The 6,601-nt window shown below is 34.7% G+C and overlaps 1 long non-coding RNA gene and 1 pseudogene across 1 annotated transcript; both read right to left on the reverse strand.

Annotated features, from left to right (window-relative positions):
• Positions 1–5,130: 5,130 nt before the first annotated feature.
• LOC147382035 (uncharacterized) lies at positions 5,131–5,872 on the reverse strand. Its single transcript, XR_015174182.1, has 2 exons — positions 5,603–5,872; positions 5,131–5,484 (listed from the first exon to the last, which is right to left on the reverse strand). It is a non-coding gene; the product is annotated as an uncharacterized LOC147382035 (long non-coding RNA).
• A 42-nt stretch (positions 5,873–5,914) lies between these two features.
• On the reverse strand, positions 5,915–6,460 carry LOC147382036 (aminopeptidase M1 pseudogene; annotated as a pseudogene).
• Positions 6,461–6,601: the final 141 nt, after the last annotated feature.

The raw sequence follows: 6,601 nt of genomic DNA on the forward strand, positions 1-6,601 counted from the left end.
GCTCTTACTCATGATAGCCTGATTCATAAAATTGGTTTGGTTTTTTTTTTTTGTTTTTTTAAAGTTTAAAATAAGGTTTGTTGAGTAATAAAATTACAGCAGAGGTCTACCCAGTAAATCTCTCCAAATAATAATGCTTCTTGACTGAAGGTCTAAAGTTGATAACCTAATTATTAATTAAACCAACTCTTCAGGGGTGCAATTCATAATACTTCTGAAAGTTAAATGAAACTTCAAAAAGTTTCTACAGAATTGTTTATTATTTCAACACTGGGGTACATATAGGTTCTTGTCTTTTTCCACAACTATTTTAATGCGGAGGGACCTAAAAGACATGACATCTCTCTCTCCTTTCTCAATTCTGAAAAAAAAAGAAGGATTTTGTATCGTGGGTTCAGTTCTAGGAGGTAAAATGTTTTCTTCTATATCAATTGATCTTGGTTCTTGCTGAAAACAGTGGTTATTGTTTTCTGCTCTACATTGCTTGTTCTTTTAGTACTTTTTTTTTTCTTTCAATTTTTTGTTTCAGTATTTTTGAAGAAAATATAGATTTTTAGATACTGGTTTTTGATGGGATTCATTTGAATTCAATCGAGTCTGGATTTTTATTCATTTTTTCTAGTCTTTTTATTTTTTGATCAATGGATGATGGCGAGAATTGAACCCAGGTCTATGGTATCATTCCCCATTAGACTTACCAACTAAGCTAGCTCGCAATTTTTCTTCTTCTTATCTAGTATTTCTTCTTCATTTGTAGATGTAAGTTTGTTTGTGTTTCTGACACTTTTTTCAAATTTTAAACAAAGTTTTTCATTTTGTTTTCTTGTCGTGCAACTGGGTTTTGAATAAAAGTGTTTCAATCAAATTGGGTCATGAATTTTAATTTTTTTAACGAGAGAGTTCTTAATTGGTGGGGGAAATTTTATTTTATTTATTTATTTTTGGCTGTTTTTGCAATGTAGATTAGTTTCTCAGGAGGAAATTTGATTTTAAGCTGATGGGTTTTGTTTGAGAAAAGAGGCAATTCAGATTTTTCTTTTAGGTGGTTTGTGGAGTGTTGGGGTGAGAGGTGGATTATTTGGAAAAAAAAATGATAAGGAATGGTGGTTTGTGCTGATTATGATGGTGAATATTTTATTGGATCTATCCATTCTATATGTGGATTTTGATGGGATATAATTTGAAGTAATTTTAATTTGAGGCTTTTGAGGGGTTTGTTATTTTTCCTTTCTTTATGATGATTTTTTTAAAATATTTTTTTATTATACATGTAATGCCTCATTGTTATGGACTCTGAGAACTTCATTCTCTTTCTAGTTTGTTCAAGTTTCTGATTTATTCAGACCTTTTAAGATCGTCTTGTAGGTTTCTAATCAGTTTAGTTTCAATGCCCATTAATTGAACAGTTTGGATTCACAAGTGAGTGGGCCATTTTATGATTCAAGGTGTGGAAGGCATCACCCATGATGATCCTATGGTGTGTCATATACGATTGACATATAGGACTTGAGTGATTAGACGATTTGGGTGGACAGTGAAGTGGAAATTTAAAATCTGAATATCTGTTGGAATTGTATTGGTCAGTAATAAATTCATGTTACTTGAAGCCGGTGTTTTGGACTCTGGCAGTACTGACGACCTCAACAAACTTTACGCTTTGCCTCTTACACAAATGGATCAGAGTACAAAACATTCCTTGAGTTATATTTTCACTCATTTCATCTTTATAGTACTTGTCTATCATTACTCAGATTTATCATTGTCATGATAAAGATTAATTAACTTTGTTGCACGTGAATTGTTGTGGGTGTGAAAAAATGAAGCAGTAAAGAGAACTGAAATCGCAACAAAAAACACGAGAATTTTCGTGGTTCAGCAGTGTGCCTAAAACCCAGGGATCAGATAAAAAATTACCTTTTTTATAGATAGATAAAAACAATTAGTATTTTCTTGCCTAAAACCCGGGGTTGCTAAACAAGTCCGTCTCCCCAAAAATAGAAAAAAAAAAAACTCTTAAGAAAATATTACATAATTGCCTTTTTAGTAACCCTAAAAAATTTGGTCTAGGAGCTCCGCCCCCTGCCCCCCTTGCAACTTAGGGTAACACCAACAGAATACAAGACATTTACATAACATGGGGCTTACTTTTGTGGGCTGTTCGTGTATCTCCCATGTCATGATCTTGATATTTTTTGCATTAAAATTCTATGCCAAGTTTGTCTGGCATGCTTATGCTTGAGTTTCTTAGTTGCTGCCCAGTTCAAGTTTGATGTCAAAGCCAGTGTTTTAGTGCCAATGCTGAAATCGGTGAGGCATCAGTTTAGTCAGAACTACCATTTGAAATCCATGAAGAATGGTATTCGGCATGGACTTGTGCATGTTCAGCATGAACATCTCCGTATGACTAATTAACTAATCTGTTATATGTTGGTACTCCTTATGTAGAACATCTGGCCCTAAGGAGAAAGAATTTGGTTTTGAGTAGCTTCAATTTCTTAATTCACTTTTCCTTCAGAATGATGAAATGTGATGTTGACGATTTATTCATCCTAAAGAACTTGGTTAACCTATTTTTAGAAATCTTATAGGAGTCGATGAGGAGATTTAGACTCACCAAGATTTATTTCATTTGGAGCTTCAGCTACAATTTAGAATGACCTAGGTCTATGCTAGACATGAAAAGGAACACATGTCATTATAGCTCTCAATTAGGATATGATTTCACTACTCTTCACTAAAGACATTGGGTTGCTGAGGTGCTTACGTGGAACACTTTCTTTCGTTGTCCCCTTCCCTTTCAAGGTTCTTATTCATGGTATCATGGCAGACCTATCTATATGGAACATTTAGGCTGTAGGGCTACGCTTTTCTCTTGAAAGCCTATTGCCTTTGAATTAAAGGCTTCTAGATACTTGGGTAGTTTCCTCAAGTGTTTATTCTGGTGTGGGTTTTAAGGTATGGTGGTTTTAGAGCCTCTATTTCTCTTTTTGTGGTTTTGCACTTTTCCCTTTTGTTCTTGGTAAAGACCATAGTTAATTTGACAACCTACCCCCCCTCAAAAAAAAAAAAAAAAAAAAAAGAGAGGTAGGGGGCGCTGTTTCCTGTGTATGAAAATTTCTTGTTACATCATGTTTGACAAATATTAAGGATTGCCCATGTACACGGGACTCTTTTGTGCATACTTGGCTTTCATTTTTTTGATGTGGGAGGATGCTAAAAGCGGTCTTGCTAAGGAGTTGTTATTTAGCACTTTGTTAGGAGCCATGGCTTTTCCATGGAATTTTTATTCTCTTTGACCTACGTTGTAATTGTTGGTGAGCTTCCTTAGTCTGTCGATATCTCCCTAGTTCCTCTAGCTTCTTCAGATGGCTAGAGTTAATGAGGGTCATCTGGACTGGGGTTAAGCTCCTGATCTGCAGAATACAGTTTTAAGATGTAAACTAGTTTATTTGCTTCTGTGCCCCCTTTTTGGTGAAAGAAGTGAAGGTAACTAGTCTTTCTCCTAATAGCAATATCCACTAAATGAATTCCTACACCCTTGTCCAGATATTCTATTGTTCAGGACATTCCTTACATGTCACTGGAAGTTCAAAAAATTTAAACTATTATGCATTCTTGTCATATAATTTGGAAATTTCAACTTTCATTTTCTGATAGTTTACATGTACAAAATTGGATCAGGAAAAGGACCGATGGTTGTGAAGAATTCAACTTTGAGTTGCTGAGAACTGATAGACACACACTCGCTGTTGGTGTTGCACAAAAGGCTAATGTATGCCTTCATAACATGAATTACACGAGATATACATAGAACAAAATAGATAGAGAATTTAAAAAAATATATATTTATTTTCATAATGATTATAAAAGGAGCCTTCTTGGTGTGACAGATGCTACTGTTGAGCTGGTGTAGGGTTTAAGAAAAAGGCATTGAATTTGTGAATTCAGTTTCAGATGAGGACTTCAATCTTTTGGGGCCGTCCGCTTGACATCTTTCAGTGTATATAGGTAGTATGATATGGGCAGCTTTCCATATTCACCAGGAATTCATTTCCATGTATGCACAGAGAATATGCCTTCTCTGAGAGCTTAGTGTTTCTGAGAGCTTGTTGAGCTTAACGTTTCTATTTGAATTTTGTGCAATGGCGGGTGGGTTTTTACGAGATAGTTGTGCAGATGAGTATCCTGCCCATTGAATAACAAATCGAAACCAAAATTCTATACCAAATCTTGTTTCTTGACAATTCTGATCTGGATTTATTTGTATTTTAACTGACAACTTGCTAGGCATTGTAATATATACATGCAAGAGAATATCAGGAGTCAATAACCATTTCGTAAATTATTCTACCTCGGCCAATGAACTCATTCACGAGCCATTGGTTATAGACTTGTACATGAATGATCCATCGTACTAGTTTGAATGACTTATTGTTAATTATACAATTATTAAATGGTGCGTTAGTCGAATATATTTCCTTCATAAATTGGTCATCTCTGATTTGTGCAAAAGATTCATTAAAACAGGAGAAACAGACTCAAATAACCAATTTAATTTAATTAATTAATTAATTAATAATAATAATAATTATTATTATTTTTTGTGTGGACAAACCACTTTTTCAAGATTAACTGGATGATAACTCATATTTAGTGGTACAGAAAAAAAAAAAAAAAAAATGAAGCAAACATTGTGAAATAAAAAGATTTCCATCCACTTAAAGACCATAGGAACCAAAACCTTTTTCACATGCACACAGGCACATAGACGGAAGAAACCTCCCTCCATGCTCAAAATATAGAGGGAAGCCTCTTTTACTCATCTCTTTGAAGAAGATAAGAAGGGAGGAACCAAACTCCCTCCCCTCCGTGGTCGGTGGTCTGTGCTCCGTATTTTAGGATTTTTTTTTTCTGTATCTTTGACAATAATCATGGAGGGAAGGGGAGGTGAGATGAGGGAGCTTGCATAGGACATAGTAACTTTTAAGCTTCGTCAATCTTAGCAAATAAAATGGTCTTACAGGGAGAAGGAGAGCAATGTTCTTGAGTGGTCTTTTTTCCTTCACTCATTTAACAGTCCCTCCACTACTACAGAATCCGATTAGATTTCCAGTGTGTTAGGAACCCATATTTATAACAGCTGTGAACTTCACAAAATTATTAAAAGCTAAAATGATGATCCGATAAGATAAGGTAGCTGAATTGGTTAGGCCCGTCTCTTGTTGAAAATTACATTATTTAATTGTCCTACTTAAAAATACAGAATATTCTTTTTGACCTATAAGGAGGAATTTGCCATGAGTGCCGAAGTTGTTATCTAATTAATCTATGGCACCACCCATGTGAACAAGTAAGATCATTGATTGTTGTAATTTGCATTGATTGTACACGTTCAAGGCTCTGCTTCAATGTCCTTGCAATTGAGGGCTTGGTTCGGCTTGCAAAGAACTCCTTTACCTCTGCTGCCTTCTCAAATGAAGAGAACTGAAACATGGAAAAAAGAAGTCTTCACATTACAAAAATTTATTTTCCATATTTTATCTTTCAATAAAAAAAAGGTAGAAGTGCAAACAGGAAATGTGACAAGGGTTTAATAACAGACAGGTGACGCAATGGCGCTGATGAAACGAGTTATCAGAAATCCAGAACCATAGGTCTTCATGATGTGATCCCAGTTATCCTGCATTTACAAGATGAGGTTAAGTCTGTCAGGATGGATTGAAATTTTGTGAGGACGGTATGAACATTTCACTGAATAGTTGGATCGTCTAATATGATATCTATATGGGGCTTATATGTGAGAAATTACATTGAATATTTCATTTTTAAGTTGGATCTTGGGTGCTTGTAATCTTTTTTTTTTCAAAATAAGACCAATACCTTGACTTGTGAAAATCATATATTTTAAAATGAATCAAGTTACCTCAGAAAACAACAAAAACTTAAAAGCTTCAAGAACAATATCAGGATCTGGACAGGATGTTAGAGAACCTACAGAACATGAAAAGTTGATTCTGTATCACAAATGGATATAATTAATTACTTTGTATCACTTCCACATAAATTGACATTACTTAGGATACGCGTTTTCTCCTGGCTTAGATCAGTCTCTCTATAAATTCTTAGAAGAGATTCATAACCCGATCTATTCAATGAGCTCACAGTCTGCATCACAGCAACATATGCTGCCTACAAAAATGTATTGTAAAACCACATCAATAAGTGAATGTTAATGGCTGAAGGAAAAAAAAACCCTAGTCCATTAGCACTTTTAATGCATCAACCTTTCTTGTGTTGGGAGGGACAAGTAGTATTTCTGTCATCCAAAAATGCATGAAAACGTCTAATTGCTTCATTTTGTATTACATCATGCCCAAAAACAACAAGAGCAGTCAAAACCTCCCCTCTTAACATTGCATCCAAGTGGTTCTCACCATTCTTTGGCTCCCAGCCTAATTTACTGTAGATAAAATCCAACATGAAGCCATTTAAAGAATGAAAACTGGAAAAAATAAATTTTACATCCAGTAGAGTATGGAAGAAACTAGCTGTCAGATTTAATACATGAATCTCACATTTTACAAAATGTCAACTGTTAGAA

Source organism: Akebia trifoliata, unplaced genomic scaffold (assembly GCF_017979445.1).
Source record: "Akebia trifoliata isolate Shusen 1 unplaced genomic scaffold, ASM1797944v1 Contig00077, whole genome shotgun sequence".
In the NCBI taxonomy this organism is placed as follows: Eukaryota; Viridiplantae; Streptophyta; class Magnoliopsida; order Ranunculales; family Lardizabalaceae; genus Akebia; species Akebia trifoliata.